This window comes from Sceloporus undulatus, chromosome 3 (genome assembly GCF_019175285.1).
Source record: "Sceloporus undulatus isolate JIND9_A2432 ecotype Alabama chromosome 3, SceUnd_v1.1, whole genome shotgun sequence".
Lineage (NCBI taxonomy): Eukaryota > Metazoa > Chordata > Lepidosauria > Squamata > Phrynosomatidae > Sceloporus > Sceloporus undulatus.
In genome coordinates, this window is record NC_056524.1 from 195,852,727 (window position 1) to 195,872,561 (window position 19,835).

The following is a 19,835-nucleotide window of genomic DNA, read 5'->3' on the forward strand; positions in this document are numbered from 1 at the left end:
CTCTGCTAAGCTATAACCACTGGCCAAAACTGGTCAGCGTGGTGCACAACCAGGTGGTGAGTTCGAGCCAGAGGTGAAGAGCTACAACTCCCATCATCCCTGACAAAACATATAGGCATCAGCCTAGGGAAGGTTGCCTTAACCTCTCTGCCTCCATAACACTCCATGAGATAGAGCCTTATTAGTGGTGGACCTTAGGCTCTGGAACTCCCCTTCCCTGCTGTCCTTCCATTGATAGCCAAAGGCTTCTTTTGTATTCCAACTAGATTTTGAAAGCTTAATTTTTGAAAGAAAGAGCTTTCTAAATGGCAACATATCATTATTAATTGCACTGTTTATAAACTGGGTTTTTTTATAATTTAATAGTATATTTTACAGTGTTTTTAATTTTACTGATATTTTACTTCTATTTCTGTGTTGATATTTTGTGGTTTTATCTATAAAACAAAAACAGTATAGTTATAATACCAAACAGTACAGTACAGACATAATGGAAGACCAGCCAAATTAAAAGAATTTGTAAGCCATTTTGAGTCCCTGTTTTGCAGGTGGGGAGGAAGTGGTATACAATTAATGCTAATAATATGAATACCAGCCACTAGGTGACACTATAGGAAGGAAGCAGATTTTCACTAGGGATAGAATGGGGATTTGTCAATTTCCCGAATGCAGTCAAAATGGGAGTTTCCGACACCTTTGGGAACTGATGTTAAACTTCCACAACTTTACCTCCCACCCATCTTTTGCAAAAATTCTCACTAGAAGCTGCACAGAGACATTTCAATTTCCTCCTCCACTGGCTTGACAGCTGAAATGTCTTTTCAAAACCTCTAGTAAGGATTTCTGTGAAAGATGGGGGGGGGGGGTTTGCAGGTGTTTGGTAGTTGATGATCTAGTTTCTGTTTTCCTGACAAACTCCCTTTCCCTAAATCCCAAGTCTTTTACAGAAATCTTGACTAGAGCCTGTGAAAAGACTTGTCAGTTTCCCTGCTCTGACAACTGAAATGTTTTTTTCACAGCCTCTTGTCAAGATTGGAACTTGGAGGAAAGTTATGGTAAAAAAAAAACCAAGATTGTCAGCTGCCAAACATCCACACCTTCCTCTCCCCTCCTCTCCCCTCCCCTACTTCTCTCCCCAGTAGAAATAATTAATTATTTTTAAAAGGGAAATATAGCACAGAAAGGTTTGTCTTTGTTCTAGAACAATGATCTAGGCCCGGTACATACCTCTTGGTAAGTCCTTGAGAAATAATAAATTAACAAATGCTGCTACTCATATATCCAGTATTTATATCCAATAATCTGTTAATTTTATAGATCATAATTCAGTTTAATTTAATGTTTATCTTGATACTTGCATTAAGTTAATTATGGTATCTGCCATGAAATATATACTGTACTGCTAATTATTTTAAAAAATACAAAAACTGAAGATTAGCCAAATTTTGTTGACAGATTTTGAACATCAGATGTGAATGCAGTTGCTCAAATGAAATTAAGCATTATAATCATTTACAAAGCATATGCGAGGGGGGGGGGATAAGATTTAATTTATCAATGGAATCCAGAAATACTCTTCAGTGGAAACACAGGTGATCTGTAAGCCAAGTTCACTTATTAACTTAGGCCCTGTGCAGACAAGCCATAAAGGCTTGCTTTGGGGCGGAGGCATGGCATGGTGTCCACATGATGCACACCCCAACTTCGCCTCCAGGGCACCGTGATGTCGCACTCCATTCCACATGGCGTGCAGCATTACAGCACTCCTTTGGGGCTTCATCCACACAATGCGGCACTGAAGGAGTGCTGTAAAACAGGTCGCAAAAAGGAGCTGCTTTTTGAAGCTGTGGTTATCACACCCTTTAGACGTCACAAAAAGGAGCTGCCTTTTGCAAAGATCAGATCACAGCCCGATCTGGCTGTAAAAGGGATGGCTAGAGGCCGCCCCTTTGGGGCTGTCTGTACAGACCCTCTGTTGGATGTTATAACCATTTCCCCCCTTCCAGTGATGTAGCCAGGGGGGTTCATGGGGTCTGGATCCTCCTTCCATTAATTTATGTTAAAAATAATATCAACCAAACCTTATGCTGAAGCTGCGCTGAAATACAATGAATGGTGTGCGTGCCTATGGCAGGGGCATGCCACCACTCCCAAGCCCCCCCCCTTCCCAAAATCCTGGCTACGTCTTGTCCATTCTGTCCTAGGAGATGGCTATCAAAATGGGAGCCCTTTACTACTCTTCTCCATTCATTCACAGCATGGCATTACTACCACAAACTATGCAGTTGAGTTCCCCGCATTTGGGAAAATCGCAGGAGCCAGCACACCCGGAGTGCAATGGATGAGCCTCACCCTGGGCAAACCACCTTCGTGATCATGGTGTCTCCCTTGCCAGGTAAGTCTGAAGATAACAGACTCTGGACATCGTGCAAAGTAAAATAGGGCAGAGAGAGGCGGCGTTTCTACCCCACTTTGCAAGCTGTGAGTCTTGGAAATGCTGGTGGTAAAGGGAAGAGAGAGAGAGAGAGAGAGCTGAGATTTGTTTCCCCACTTTACATGCTGAGACTGTGACCCCTGGGAGAAGTCTATAGAGAGGGAAGTGGTGCTTTGTTTCCCCATTTAGATCTTTTGTAACATGCCCCAGTGTTTGACCCTCAACTTATCCACGGGTCATATCAAAATCCATGATTTTGGCCCCAAAAACTGCCCTCGGCTTATACATGAAGTTGACTTATTCACAAGTATATATGGTAATTGGTATACCCCTACATTGCCAGACTCCTTGTTCATATGCATTCTGCCTGAAGAGAGAGACAAAGGCCTATAATCTCACTAACATGGCAAGCCTTGATCTGGACCATATTTATTTATTTATTTCATTTTTATGCCACCTTTCCCCCAGAAAGGGACCCAAGGTGGCTCACAAATAAAAACATTTTTTAAAACTTTACAATAAAAATGTTCTAAATAAATAAATAAAAACATCAGATAAAAACAGTATAAAATTACATGCATTAAAAACAAAAACAAAAAAACAACAAACATAACTACAACACACTCTATATTTCAGACTGCAGATGAGACTTCACATGGCTGAATGCTGCTCCATACAAAATGATAGCACAGTTTCAGGATGTTACTTTTTACTGTGTGTGTGTGTGTGTGTGTGTGTGTCTGTCTGTCTATGCTTTCAAGTCTGCTGTTGATTTATTGCAATTCCATGAATTGTGTAGGTTTTTCTTAGACAAGGAACACTTAAAAACAACTTTACCAGTTTCTTCCTCTGAAATATAGCCTAAAAAGCCTAGTATTTATTGGTAGTGTCTTATCCAATTACTAACCAAAGCTGACTGCTTAACTTCCAAGATCAGACAGGATCTAGTGTCTTTAAGGTAGGTCTAATTTTTACTTTTTACTGCTTCTTGCTTCCTACTTTTTACTACACTTCCAAAACTTCCCTAGCCAATGATCATGGTAGTTGACCTGTGGCCCAAAAAAAGGTTACTTTTCCAGAACTTTTGAATATTGGCATGGTGGTGAGGTGATTAACAATACTCTTCCCTGACAGCAATATTCAACAGTTCTTCCCCCTTCAGCAAATTCAAATAAAACCAAACTTTCTATTTATTCATTGGAACAACAATGCATCTTGGAGATTCAGGTCTAGAAAGACGTTTGTCCAAAGTCAGACTGCCACCACACATGATTCTTTGAATAGCAATTGTATATTTCTTGCACGCTTTGAGATCAGCAGCAAGCAAAGCAAAATCTATAGCACAGTGGAAACAACAGAAGTCTCTCCAGTGACAGAACAAAGTCCAAATAATAGTTTGTGAAGGGGAAGTGAATACCGTGTGTATGTGTAGAGGATGAAAACAGGAAAACAGTGAGTCTGACACACACATTTGTAAGAAAAGAAAAGGGACAAGTTTTAAAATAATTTTTACCTGTATGGTGCAAACAGTTCTAAAATGTTGTTTGTACAGTGGGCCCTCAGAATCCACTGGGGTTTGGTTCTAGGACACTCTGTGTGGGAAGTAATTTGCATGTTAATCTGTGTATTGATCTGTTGTTGAATGGCAAGGACTCAGGATGGTAGGATATGCGAGGATGATTTGTGTCAGTTTCTCAACCAAGTGTCATATGGTATACATACCCCACTCACTTCCATGCCAGCATTCTCTGAACATATCAGCCACAGATAATGGCGAAACGTCAGAACACAGCCACATAGCCTGAAGAACTCACAAAAAACTCTCCCCAAGAGATTTCTTTGATGTTTACCACACACAGTTCATCTACATGATTCTAATATATGGATCCTTAAAAAACAATCTTGTTCTGAATCTTAGATGCCTAGGTACTCAAATGGTGGGGCATCCCCTCAGGGGGGCATGACAGTTTGCCAAAGGGATGCAGAACTTAGGCAATAATTAGTTAACCCTCCAGAGAGGAGAGGTCCTTGGAACCGTTTTTAAGCACCCTCTTCAGTGCAAGGAGTGATGTGAGGAAGAAAAGGAAGTGGGTTTCAGTGTACTGAAGACACTGGGGCTTGTATGTGCATGGCAGCAGTATGGGAAGAAGTTTGAGGAAAACAACCCCACACACACACATGCAAACACCTCCCGATGCACAAGCTTCTGGAGGGGGAAAATCGCGGCTGCCAATTGCTTACCAAAGCCACATTCACAGAGTAGCCAGCTTTATTAAGTGGATATTGCATATCTTGATTTCAGTAAGGCCTTTGACAAGGCCTCCCATGACAATATTGCAAACAAGCTAGTAAAACATGGGTTAGAAAATGCAACTGTTAAATGGATTTGTAACTGGTTGATTGGCCAAACCCAGGACTTTATTGGACTCATTTTCTCCCCATTATGGGCATGGGAAGGAGCCGCTTGGGGCCATGTGAGTCTGAGAAAAAAATGCATTTTACTACACCTCTAAGTGTGCTCAAAATGGCCCCATTCTCTCACCCAGTGCTAAGCCGTTCCCATTCAAGACTGAGGAGCGTCCTTTGCTTCAGTCAGAAGACTTCCGACCGAAGCAAAGGATGCTCCTCAGTCCCAAATGGGAACGGCTTGGCACTGGGCAACAAAATGGGGCCATTTTGAGGACACTTTTAGGTGCTGTAAAATGCTTTTTTTTCCTCAGACTCACACGGCCCCAAGTGGCCCCTTCCCATGCCCATAATGGGGGGTAAATGAATCCGATAAGGTTCCCAAAGAGTGCTCAGCAATGGCTCCTCTTCATCCTGGAGAGAAGTGACCAGTGGGGTCCCACAGGCTTCTGTCCTGGGCCCAGTGCTATTCAACATCTTTATCAACAACTTGGATGAAAAAATAGGGGGCATGCTTATCAAATTTGCAGATGACACCAAATTAGGAGGACTAGCTAATACCCCAGAGGAAAGGATCAAAATTCAAAATGACCTTAATAGATTAGAATGCTGGCCCAAAGATAACAAAATGGATTTCAACATGGAGAAATGTAAAGTACTATACTTAGGGCAAAAAAATGAAGTTGAACATGAACAGTGTGATTCAGTAGCTAAAAGGCCGATGAGATTGTGGCTATATCAACAGAAGTATAGTATCTAGATCAAGACAGTAATAGTGCCACTCTATTCTGCTTTGGTTAGGCCTCTCCTAGAATATTGTGCCAATTCTGGGCACCATTCCTTACGAGGAGAGATTTAGGGAGGTGGGTATGTTTAGCCTGGAGAAGAGAAGGTTAAGATGTTGTTGCTGTGTCTATATTATATTATATATATATATATATATTATATATATGGGATATATATATATATATATTCCCATATAGGGACTCAAGGTGGTGAACACCGATAATTGCTGTGATTAGTAATATATACTACTATTATATATCTATCTATAATATCATATCAGCAATATATATCTGGTGTTCACTACCTTGAGTCCCTATATTGAGAGAAATTTGGGGGATATATTATATTTTATATTATATATTATATATATATATATTACGCATTATATATCTCAAGGTGGTGAACACCAGTCATGATATAATAGTCTTGTTTAAATATTTGAAAGGATGTCATATTGAGGATTGACCAAGCCTTGCTTCCAGAGAATAGGACCCGGAACAAGGATGCAAGCTACAAGAAAAGAAATTACACCTAACATTAGGAGGAACTTCCTGACAGTAAGTAAGAATTTGACAGTGGAACAAATTCCCTTGGAGAGTAGTGGAGTCTTCTTCTTTGTAGGTCTTTAAACAAAGGCTGGGTGGCCATCTGTTGGGTATGCTTTGAGTTGTGAGTTCCTGCATGGCACCGAGTTGGACTGGATGGCGCTTGTGGTCTCTTCCAACTCAATGATTCTATGATCATCTTCTATCCAGATTGGTCCTCAGGAAGATTCTCCAATAGCAAAGGAGTAAGATGTGACCGGAAACATTTCTTGCAAGAAAATTCCTTAAAGATGAAAACCTATAACGTTACTTTTTTTCCTAGCCGTAAACCCACCTTGAGTCTAAGGGAGCTTACTTTTGAGTACAGAATTGTACTGTAAATTAAATGAGTGCTGAAGCAAGCAAGCCCAGGCAGTGGTATGAAAGAGGCATTATTTGCCACAACATAACACTTGTTTTGTCCTCTTATAAATGAACAGATTTTGGAGTCAGCTTATCGTGTGCTTTTTGTAGCTAAACTGATAAGCAGATACAATGTGATGAGTTTGCAGACCAGAGATAACTATATTCCCATCAAGCTATTTAAAAACTGTCCCACACCACAGCAGAGGATCCAGATGGCAGCCTGATGATACTGGCTGCCATTGACCACTTGGGTACCAAAACAAGCCCCCTTTCACTGAAGGCTTTTTGCATTCCTTAAGATAATCATCAGTTACTCTTGTGGTTTAAATTGTCAGAACCACTTCATATCAACCAGCAACAATGAAAAGGCTCCTTGAAACAGTCTCCCAGAGATGCTTTATGATGCAAGCTGAACTCGCGCACCAGCACACTGTGCAGATCAGAGGTCTGTATGGTTTCCTTCAATTTCCACTAACTATTTCTGCTGGAGGCCAGCGGCAAAGTAAAAAGATCCAAGTAAGGAAACTGTATCAGCAATGAGCATCAAGCTGTACACAGGGCTGGCCCTTCATTTGAGCAAGTGAGGCATCTGGCTCATAAAGTATATTTTGAGTGTCATGAAAGGGCAGTAAGTTCTCATATATTTAATTTATGACTTACTGTGTTTTTACTAACTAGTTGGGTATTCTCCCTTGTATGTCAAAATAATATGGCTAGGTTTGAGTATAATGCACCTTGAATGAAGGGGGGGGGGGAGACACTATCTGCCTTCTTCATTGGCAGCAAAATGTCCTCAACAATGAAGGCTGATGGCTCCAGTGTCAGTGAAGCAGTGAATCTGTACTAAGTTTTATTCCTGAATGTTAATAGAGCTAATCAAAGTGCTGAACCTATTTTGCTATACTTGCTACCACATGCTGTTCTATCAGATGGACCTGCAGATAAACATTCTCTTACTGGATATCTTCATACAGGACCTGGACTGGAATCAGGAATGACAAACCTTAGGGTATATTTCTATAGAATTTACCAAAGATGGTGTGATGATACATTCAGATGTGTGTTGACTCCGCTACTCGTCCTGTGCCGTCTTTCATTCTCATCTCTCCAGCCCCAACTCTATTCAAATAATCCTCAGAGATACTACCCATTCTAGTGCCCCCCCACCTACTGTTTCCACTGATAGATTGTACTTTCCCTAATCTTTCTTCCAGTCTTCTCTGAAACTGACTCGAGCCTGGGCATGCCTAAAGATTTCTACAATCTACAATCCTGTTGATCTTTCAAGGCATCTTATGTTCTAGGGTTTCTTCCCCTGTACACTTTAGGCAACTGTATTTGTGCCCCACTTTCTCCTTGTAGTTGGCCACATAAATGGCCAGTTCCAGTCACACATTTGAGATATGCCTTATTCTCATTCCATTTACCAAGAGAAAAAGATGCAGGCTTGTCCTACTTTTCACTGTGGTGATAAATATGTCTATGGATCAAATTACTGTATATACTCTTGTATAGGCCTAGAAATTTTAGACAAAAAAATTGACCCCAAAAAACAGGGTCAACATATCAACTAAGTCAATATAAGTACAATAGGTTAACTCATATATACAAAAAAGGGATTCCCTCCCCCCACTTCTCTGAGAAGAGTGGCAAAAGACAAGAGCTTAGACCACCCTAGGAGTACCTGAAAGAAACACCAACCCCTCTGCTTTATCTGCCATGGCACTGCTTTTTCTTTGACATTGTTTTCCTTTGCTTCATCCTTTACATCCTTTGTTACATGCCCCTAATTTTTACCCTCTTCTTTTCCATGTGTCATATCAAAATCCATAATTTTTGACCCCCAAACCAGGGGTTTATGCACAAGGTCAACTTCTAGCTGAGTATGTACAATAGATTAGAAATCCAGTTACCTGACATGACTGGATTATTTTTTATGTATATAGGAGCATATCAGTAGGTGAACCTCATCTGATTGTTTTGTAAAGTCCTATAGCCCAGATCTATGTTTACCACAGCGTGAACTAGATGCATGATGTTGAAAGTAGCAGTAGACAGCATGTTCAGCCATCAGGCATACACACTGTGTGGTGTGGGCAAGACTGTAACCTGCTGAGTCCATCCATGATGCTGCAATGTCTATTTTTTTGCTGCAACATCCATGTGTTGAGTCAGATTTTCCAAAAAAAAAGTACTTACCTGAGTTGTCTATGCTTAGAAACACCATACAATCAGAATCTGTTGTACAGCAGCACTTATGCACATGCACTCCTAAGTCTGTATAAACATCAATTTATTAGACATCCTATTCAATGCATGGATGCTGGGGAAGAGGTTAAAAGTGTGCTGACTTAGGTAAGTCACTTTATATCTTCAATATATGTCTAGAGAAATCAGTGGAAAGAGGTAGAATAGGAGGAACATTGTTGATTACAACGAGAGTGTCTTCAGCAATCCCAGGCACATTTATATACCTGTCTAAACTAACCAGCATTTCAACTTTACTTGAGTGAAAGACAATAAGAACAAAACAACGACTTATGGGGAAAAAACAACTAGGAGACACAATGGAACACTCTTCTCCATGTTAATTTAACTTTTGTTTTACTTGTGCCAAAAGATGTCCAAAAGCTAACAAATGAACTTCTCTTCTTATTAATTAACTGGTGTCTGGAGAATCCTCTGGCATGTGAAAAGCTCTGTAGAACTGCTACTGCTAAGCATCATTATTTACAACGTGAAAGACATGAACAATTGGACCAAAAGAGTTCAAAGGGGGGGGGGACCTACCCAGCAAAGCTCATTTATTCCCTTTTTATTACCGTCTCTGCTGCTGTTTTCTTACAATGGAGGCAAGCAAGAAGTAATGGTTCTTATCTAAAGGGAAATACAGGTTGGCTATATTTGGGAGACTTCCTAATCCAGGAGTGAGGAATCAGTGACCCTCCAAATGTTACTGAACTTCCCCCATCATGCATCACCATTGGGCATGATGCTTGGGCTTTGGGGAGATGAAGTTCAACAGCATCTAGAAGGCCCCAGGTTCCCCAAGCCTATCCCAATCTTAAAAGCATTTCCTGGTGACAAGCATTTGGAATGTATCCACTACAGATGGTTCATACATTGCAAAGTTTGAGGGTGTTATTCCTTTTTTTGACTGAGCTGTAAAAATAAAAAAAAACTAGTTCTTTTGCCCCATGACTCCCTGACTAGGATGATTTTTTTTCAAGGCAAGGAATAAAAGGCAGCATTAGGGCAGTAAACATCCATTCCTTTCTCCCCAGGTATCCCAGAATCTGCTGTGCTTCCTGCAAGGGAACAGCTCGAGCAAGCCAGATGGTAGCTCTGCAGCCTGGGTGCTCTCATTCATACTCCAAGTAGGTCAGCCATTCTGGAGTGTGCTTCAGCACTTGGTCCACAGTTGCAATCTGGAGCTTTAATACTACTGCAGAGGCAGGATTATCAGATCACTCTTCTGTTAACCAAGACACATTCACATTAAAACTGTCTTGCCCAGGCTGTCTTCTCTTTGCAGTGGTTTAACCAGCGCCTGCTACTGGCTCTTGAGAGGCTGTCAAGTTCACTAAAAGTGATTCAGTTAACACACTGAAACAAACCTCATGTAAAGAAAGAGAGTTTAGGAGTAACTAATTGCTTGTAATAAATGTCCTTCTACAACAAATTAAGGTACAGTGCATGTAAAACTGATGAGGGTTAACTTCCTTTCTTTTGCAGTGCATTTTTAAAGTTTTTAAGCTGTGTTTGTAGCCTCAGTAAGTGACAAAAGTGAAGTGTCATGTCAGCATTTGCTCATGCTACTGGTTCATGCTGGCTAATGCCGCTTTCTCATGGGAGAGTATTACGGCAAAGATGAAGTGGGTGGGAGGAGAGTGTGTTTTGAATCACATACCAGCAGCTTTGTAACACAGATTTCATTGCTTTTGAAAAATGATATACTACTTTTAAACATTGTAACAATAGCAGCAGATAGCTATGTTGGCATGCCTTGGAACTACTGCAGTTAATTAAGCAATAGCTTTCCAAATTCTGCATTGAAAGAATGAGGTGTTACTAAGTCACACTATAAAGTACTTTACCATGAAAAACAGTGTCCTGATTTGCCTAGGATCATTCTTTGTGGCAAGGAGCTCTACCCATTCCTCTTCTCACAGTTGCTGAATACGTGATCATAAAGGGTAAGGCTGGCTAGAGCCTCATAACTGGGAAGGGTAACACTACCCTCCAGGATGCTTTTACATGTGTTTTCAAGTTGTGACAGAGTTCTCTTGGGTATTCCCTGACAAATGACCCACTTCACAGCTCAGTACATTCTATCAGCATTTCTGTTATTTCAGCCAGCAAGCAGAAGGAAGCCCTGGGCTTCATTTTTGACACCACTTTCCTTTATTCCTTGGGATTACTTATTTATAAGGAAGTAGTTTAGGGCCTTCTGAGTAAGGTATTTCTTTATAAAGTTAAGCCCCATTCCAAAATTACTGACTAGCGTGTGCATGTTGCCTGTCATGGTGACTTCATGAATTTCATAGGATTTTCTTAGGCAAGTGGTTTTTGCCAGTTCCTTCCTCTCAAATATATCCTACACACCTGCTATTCATTGGCTGTCCAATGAATCCAATTATTAACCAGAGCTGACCCTGCTTAGCTTACATGATCAGACTGAATCAGGCCCTACCAAACCAAACACTTAATACATTTCATTAAAATTATTTGTCTTCCTAGGAAAGCAAAGTGTTTTCTCTGTTACTTTCAAAGGAAGGAGAAATAGAGAAACTCAAAAGAAATCTATATGAGGGGCACTGTATACTGACTTTATTAATCCTACAGAGGGATCTTCTTCATGTAAGAGACTTTCCAAAGCTCTGAATGCTTGGCAACTGCATGGAGTGTTTCCTTCAGAGATTCACAGCCTGGCAGAATTCCTTCATATACCTACAGGGTCAGGTTGCAAAAGAACCTCACATTCCTGTGAGAATGCACAGAGTCTTTCAAAATGGTAGTTCAGCCAGAGAGATCTGTTGTCCACTTCTTAGAATTAATAGGGTAAATGCAAAATGCACCACATCCCTTTTCAATGCCACACACATTATTTTCCCAATCCACCCATCTTCAGAGGCATTGTCAGCTGCCCTCATACGTTCACACATGGTTCAAAAAGAACCACTGAAATATTTGGTCCAGTACTACTTGGAAAGAACTTTTGAATAAGCAACATGCTGCTCCCTAACAAAGTCCTGCCATTGTTTTATAATTTGCATTTCCTCCTCATAAATGTAAATATAATCCTCCTGGGCTTCCTCTGCCCACATTATAATACTTCATTCTTAGGTTGCTTCCTCCTTCAAAGGTTTGCAGATGCTTTCTAAGAACTACTCTCTCTCTCTCTCTCTCTCTCTCTCTCTCTCTGTTTCACACACACACACACACACACAGAGAGAGAGATTAGGTTTTGCTTTGGTAGAGCCTAAATACCCTAAAGACAGGAGATTGTCTAATCATGGAAGCTAAGCAGGGTCAGCCCTGGTTAATATTTGGATAGGAGACTGCCAACAAATACCAGGTGTTGTAGGTTAAACTTGAGAGGACATTACATTTCAGAGGATGGAAGTGGAAATAAACCCTTGCTTTAGAAAATCCTATGAAATTCATGGAGTCACTATAAGCCAATAGACAGGTGACACACACACTAGTTACGAAGCTTGGAATGATGTTCAGCTTTATAAAGAAAAATCTTCCTCAGAATTTATATTTATATAAATATAAATTGTGGAACAGAATGCAGAAATGGCAGCTGAGATATCAGCAGAGTACTTAACAAGATTGTTGGTCCTTTGGAAATTAGGAAAATCATTCTAAACCTGAGTTGACTGACGACTCAATATTGAAGCCCTAGATTCAAAATTTGCAGGGTTTACCTCATGCAACATCTGCAGAATTGGCTAAGTGTAAATGCAAAACCTAATACAGTCAAACTTCTGTTCTTTTTCAGGGTGTTACTCTCATGCCTAAGATGAAACAGGAGACAGTGAACAAATAAGCCTAATCACTATCTTTTGCATAATCATAATTTTTTTTAAAAAAAAATTATTCCTGATGAACACCACTTCAGTGAATATATGGAGTTTATCCCATTAACAAATAAGTTGGTTTACTTCTTCCTGCTTGAATTCAGGATCCGAGATGCCCCCGGATGTTATCATATCTAAATCGCCGCCTATCTAGCTGGGATGCCACTCAGATGTATCCTGGGTCAAAGCCTTGCTCAGACAGCACTTTTTCAAAGTTGGGAAGCTTCCGACTTCAAAAACTGGCCAGCTGAGTGAGACTTTGACTCAGCATGCATCTGGGCTGTGACATCCCAGCTACATAGGTGGCAATTTAGGTATGATAACATCTGGGGGTATCCAGGATCCTGAATTCAAAGAGGTAAACCATCTTATTTGTTAGTAAGATAAGCTCCTATATATGAAAAAGAAACCAACAACAAATATAAGATGTCAAAAAAAGAGGAACAAATTAAAAATCAGAAAATACTGAACTTTCACCACCATTACCCCTTGAAATCAGGGTAGTATCATAATAGGTAACACAAGTCCCATTCTAATGCATCATAATTTAAGTATTTCTCATCAAATCATAGAAACTTTGAATTAGAAGAGACCTCAAAAACCACCTAGTTCAACCCCCTGCCATGCAGGAATACACAGCTCTCCGGAAAGATGCCCATCCAACCTGTTCTAAAACCTCCAAAGGAGACTCCCTCACCTTCCAAGGCAGTCCTTTCCAGTGCTGAACAGTTCTTACAGTAAATACATTCTTCCTAATGTTTTCCTGGGATCTCTTTTCTTGCCATTTGAATCCATATTATTTTATATTGTTGCCATAGATAAAGACAGTATTAAATGAAGAAAAAATTTAAACTAGAGCTGTAATCCTTAGCACAAGACAGTACAATCCTATGTACTGTGTACTCAGAACAAAATCTCACACAGTTTAGCTGGGCTTACTCTCACGTCAGTGGCATTTAATGGCTGCCTAAATACCACTGGATTTACCAGAGTTTACTTTTGAGTAAATATGCATAGGTCTTGGCTGACATCCATAAATTATTCTTTTTCTGTAAGCACCTGTAGGGTTTAAATGCTAAGGACCTAGAGAAAACTTGTAAAAAAATGTCCTCCTGTTGAATTAGGATAAGCAAATAGTTTACTAGTTTGTGGAATTAAATGAAAATCATAATTCATACTTTGATTTAGATTACAGGAAGGCACTGAAATGCTCTGATGGTAGGGAAAATACAAGCTTCACTCTTGGTGCTTTTAGGCAGTTAGCTTTGAAGACAACAGCATCTTCAAAACAGTATCTCCTATAGAGTCTCAGAATTCCACAGCAAATTGGTTACAATCTCAAATATAATTTAGCATGGCTAAACACACTTGTAATTATGGTGACCCTTTAACTGCTAGCAGAACACTGTCTCAACGGAAGTATATAAATATGCCTTGATGGCTTGTAGTAATTACACCTGCCGTTGTCTAATAATCTCGCTGTTCTTTGTCCTTTCTCTTGCAGATATATTTCTCTGATTCTGCGGAAGTACATCTTCCTGAATCTGAGCATTATGTGTTCTCTAACTTGTGTCTTATGTTGCAGGTGGGCCATTTTTGATAAGGCAAGAAGAGAACAACTGACAAAATGACTAACCATCTGAATGCTATTGACTAAAGCCCAGACCCTATGGCTTTTGGATTTCAAAGCACACTGCTGAATACACAAGGGCAACTTTCCCTCTTTATGTAGCTGGAGTTGGAAGTCTTTTGTCTTTTTCAGGTTCACAGTATGGGCTATTGGTTCAATTATTATAAATCAAAAAACTGATTACTGCAAAAGCAAAACAATAAAACTTAGTGATAACATGGAACTACCTTGGAACCAGGATCGTCTTACTTATCCTACCAGGGTGAGAAAGGTTGTTCACACTATTTTGCAACATAATGAACTAAAACCTTTATTCCAAATAAAAGCACACACTAGAATACACTTAGAGTCTCAGTTCAACTCATAAAGATTGCAACTGGAAGCAGTTAACACCAATCAATCTGTACAAAACAAAACTAGCCACTTTTCTGGCCGTGTGCTGCTACAAAGCATACTTGAATACAGTGCATTGCAACTGTGACATCTAGACAATTGAGTGGGAAAGAGAAATCTGCCTAAAGACATATCACTGTAATATCTCATTTATTTGCAAAATCCATTTCACTGCCTTGTCTTAACAAGAGCCCTTGGTAACTTCACTGTTGATAGGATAACTGAAAAAGTATAAGCACCTTGGCTGACAATGACATTGCAATCTAACAGTCTAATGACAATGTCATGGGTGGCTTCAAGGAGACACAAATCAGGAAGCTAGACAAGGGCTATATCTTCACTACAAAAATAATCCAGTCTGACACCACTTTAACTGCCATGGCTCAATGCACTGGAATTCTGGGAATTGTAGTTGGTTGTGACTCCACAGCTTTCTGAAAGAGAAGGCTAAACATCTTTTTAAAAAACCCTATAATTCCCAAAATTCCACAGAAATGAGCCATGGTAGTTAAAGTGGTGTAAAAGTGGATTATTTCTGCAGTATGAATGCTGCCAAGAACTTTATGGTCTTTGAAAACAAGAATAGCCACAGGAATTCCAAGCATCACATATATAACTACTTCCACTGCCATCTGGGGGTCCTATAATGACACTCCCCAGTCAGACATCTGTGGGAAGCAAGTTACAAAAAGATATTTCAGTTGGGAGTTCCAAGTTTAGTATTCCACACTTGCAAATAGAGTTTGGAAAGAGTCTGCTAGGCAGTTTAATGCAGTATTCTTTGCTCTAAAGAGTCAAATTGGTATAACTCTGTAAAAGCAGCAGAGTTTAGAAAACATAAAACAAAACAAACTACATGTCAGTAACACAGAATATTCTGGGGTATTATTTTTTCAATGGGACACTCCCCAAAAAGCAGCAGTGTTTTTCAATATGGTCCACTTTGCCATTGTAAGTTCAAGATTTTCTAGTATGCAAATAGGATGGACTGATCCATAAGGACATAATGACCCTTAATCATGTGTTAATCATATCTCAAAGGGAAGCTGTTAAAACAACTTATTGCTTTTAAAGCACAATCTAATTACCCTGAATGACATTTCTACTGCAAATTACCTCACAATCAGTGAAGATCACAAGCTATGATAAAAAACGATTTTGTTCCTAATCAGCTCATGAAACAATTCTTATCAATAGCCAGTCACCTTAATTCACATTAGATTCTAGACATGGTAACAGAAGTTAAATGTGAAAAGTCATGTAATAACATTCTTGTACACATCCAAGATTGTGTGAAATGCTATACCACAGCAAAATGCTAATTATTCTTCACCACTGGTGTATTTCCATTATTCATGTATCTCATAAGCATGTGTGTTGGATGGAATATACATTCAATTTCCTCTCCATGTGACAAGTATGTTTAAATATTGTTACTTGAAATCAAGTCCGTCATTCAGCATCACTTATCTTTAACCATGAACTGAAACGTGAAAAGAAACCCACAATCCTGCATCTGACCATCACAATGCTCTGAAACCATAGCGTAACCATGAACATTTTTTCCTTAAGAAGTCTGCTGTCAAATAGCTAAAATAAATAAATATAAATAAATGTTTTGATTTAGCATTGCCATAATCTCAAAGTCTTGCATTCATATGCAATGCCTTCCTATGGCATATAGAATATAATTGTGATCACTGTTGGGTCTTCTAAATACTACCCATATCTTAAGAATCAAATATCTTAGAGGTAGTTTAATTCAGCCCACTGTTCCAAGGCAGGACTTGCCACCCCACATAATCTTTACAAAGCATGGCAATATCGAAATAAATGTCTGGCTGGTCACTAAATAGGTGCACTAGAATAAACATTCTGCCTCCCAAAGTGTGAACTGGCTGGCTATCCACTCCCTTAGGCTCTCTTCAGACCTGCCATTAAGGCCGGCTGGGATGGAATCGGGGTGTCGCATCCAGATGATGTATGCCCTGACTCCACCCCAGGGCATCATGATGCTGCACACTGCTCCACATAGTGTGCAACATCATGGTGCTCCTCCAGTGCTGTGCCCATATGACGCAGTGCCGAAGGAGTATCGCGTAGCCACAGCAATGCAACTATGGTGCCCTTTTGAGGATGCAAAAAGGAGCCACTTGTAGTGGCTCCTTTTTCACAACCTCGAAGGGCCAAATCGGGGCTGTGGCATGAGGTTACCACAGCCCTGATCTGGCATAAAAAAGGGCAGCTGCAGGCCACCCCTTAGGAGCAGTCTGTAGAGCCCCTTAGTTCCAAGTACTGTCGTATTATTTAAGCCATTTAACTTAAGGTAAGTCATACAAGGACAATGTGTTTCAGTCACAGAACACTCTGAAGCATGGGATAACTTTCACCATTAGATTGTATTAAGTTCATAGGAGTTTCTCATACTCAGTTTTAATTAGGTCATTAATTACTATTTAATAAAATGAAGGAGATACTATCTCCAACAGTTGCTTACAGTTTTGTTACTAAAAGGACTTAGTACAGTTGCACAGTCCCACCTCTAACCCAAAGATATGCCTAAAACTAGTGTGCACTGCATCTACACATGTGGGTGTGTATGTTTTCTTGGTGTCACTGAGAAACAACAAAGGCTAGCCAGCAAAGGAGGGCCAGTGTGGTGTAGTGGTTTGAGTGCTGGACAGTGACACTGGAGACCAGGGTTCAAATCCCCACTTAAGCATAAAAACTCACTGGGTGACCTTGAGCAAGGCACACTCTCTCAGCCTCAAAGAGTGGCTGTGGCAAACCCCCTCTGAAGAAACTTGCCAAGAAATCCTTTTGATAGGGTCACCTTAGCATCTCCATAAATCAAAATGACTTGAAGGCACACAATAATAGCCAGCCAAGACCAGCTTGTGTTGAATCATGTTTTGAAAATGACCTCTTTATCTGTATGAATCATTTTTCTGGAGCTCTGTCCATACTAAATGAAAAAGAGAGAGAGACTGCCACAGTGAGGGGGAAACACATTTCATGGGAGTGCACTCAATAATTTCACATGATGTGTGCACCGTCTAACACATGGCTGGGAAACTGCAGCCTTCTAGATATTGTTAAACCCCCAGTTCTTATCACCCTGGTTAGTAGTCAGGTACAAATGGAGTACTGTAATAGTTCATCTACATTTGGAGTCCAAAAGTTCCCCAGGCCTGTTGAAAAAGACTAACATCGCTAGTGTCAGTTAGAAAAAATAACACTGGATCAGTAAGTTTTTCCCCTGAAACATGTTATCAGCACTTCAACATTAGTCAGCAGCACACATCCTCATCTGTAGGTCAGAAAGAGGCTGAAGAAAGAAGATCTTTTGCTGCATTCCTAGTGTCCAGGGTTTTGTATGTACAAAAGAGAAGGCTTCTTCAGTACAATTTGACCATCAAGTAATTCCTATCACAAATGATGGGAGAAGGGGCAGACAAGTTTTATACATCTAAAAAAAAGATATCTGTCACCCACTACAGATGGAGCAATTAATAGAAGATTTCTCTCCGGTGTGTTTTAAAGAGTCAGACTCCTACAAGTGTATGGGAAAACAGTAATAATTTGCAAATCCCTTCTCATTAAATTCAATCTTCTGACCCAGCAAAGGCTGATAGCAATGAATTTGACAGACTACCTTAATAAAGAATTCTATTTTTAATTTCTCAACTTCCTTTCTACTTGAATACGCAAAAAAGATTAAAGTTAATTCATCTCTTATAGATGTATCTGTGAAAACCCACTTCTGTTCTTTATTAAGTATGGGACATGGTTACTAAAAGCATTCATATCCTATGGATGCTAAATATACAGGGAAAAAAGGACTTTTGCCAGCAATGAACATATACACAGCCAGCATAAGGCAGATTCCAGTCTGAGAACAATAGTTTTGCCCTATTTAATAAAGTGTATTATATATGTGCCCACTTGGGCAGTGCCAATTCAGTCTCAGTTGAGGTCAGAGAAAAACCCTGTCTATATCTACCTGGACTCTTTGGAACACACAAAGCACCCACAATCCTCAGGCAGAGTGCTGAGCCAGGCTCCCTTCACTGTGTTCCCCCATACCAGATTAGAACTCCGCACCTGAACCTGGTACAGTATTACCCTCTTCTAAAAGCTCTAAGTCACTATTAACTACCACCTTTATATCACTAATTCTTAAACATGTATGATAGCTAAGTGGTCATTTCTTTATTTCTAAATAAAAACCATTTGGAACTTGCACTCTGCAAGTTCACTTTTTTTGGAACCATTATACACAGGTCTGCCCTGGCTTTAGTCACCCAAAGCCTTCTTGCAGCTGTCATTTGATCTCATTAAATCCTCCCTTTGTATATTGATTTTGGGTGCCCTCTCAGGACTCTTGCATTTTGGGTAACATATATATGATGCAAACAACTAGATGACAGACATAGCTGTTGAAATAATCATCTAGTGGTTTTAGATGCAACTAAACTATGGATGCCGGCCATGAAAGCCTTCAACTTCACAATCTAGTGCTTTTAAACAAATACTTTCCAAACAGGCCCTTGTAACAACAAAAACACTAAAGGATACTGTAGAGCAATTCAACACAGAAAGGCCAAAAATGGCAAGGAAAGGCTTCTTCACTTTGTTTTTCTGAGGTGCTGCCTACAAAATTTACAAAACAGCCTGTCCTATGCTGCCAAAGCAACTACCTACAGGTAGGTAATCATAATACAAAACTCAGTAACACAGTCAGCCCTCCTTATCTGCAGTTTTTTTATCCATAGATTCAAGCATCCACTGCTTGAAAATATTTTTTAAAAGTATACATTCCACATAGCAAACCTCAATGTTCCATTTTATATAAGGGACACTATTTTGCTATGCCATTATATTTAATGGGACTTGAGCATCCATCGATTTTGTTATCCACAGGGGATCCTGGAACCAACACCCAGTAGATAACAAGGACCCACTGTACTTCTTCATGTTCAATACTTTAATAATTATTACACTATTGGTAGTGGTGTCGCTTGGGGGTAGAGGGGTGCAGACCGCACTGGGTGATACCACAGAAGAGGGGTGACACCCAGTAGGTCCCTCCTCCCACTGCAGGGGGCATGGTGCTGGCAGACGTCCTTTCTTCTTTGTTGCTGTGGCTC

General features: G+C 40.0%; 1 protein-coding gene and 1 pseudogene across 1 annotated transcript in view; both read right to left on the minus strand.

The window, feature by feature from the left end:
* Positions 1–19,835, minus strand: part of PLPP4 (phospholipid phosphatase 4) — a 122,418-nt gene that overhangs the window by 91,275 nt on the left and 11,308 nt on the right.
* Positions 2,257–2,403, minus strand: LOC121927384 (annotated as a pseudogene).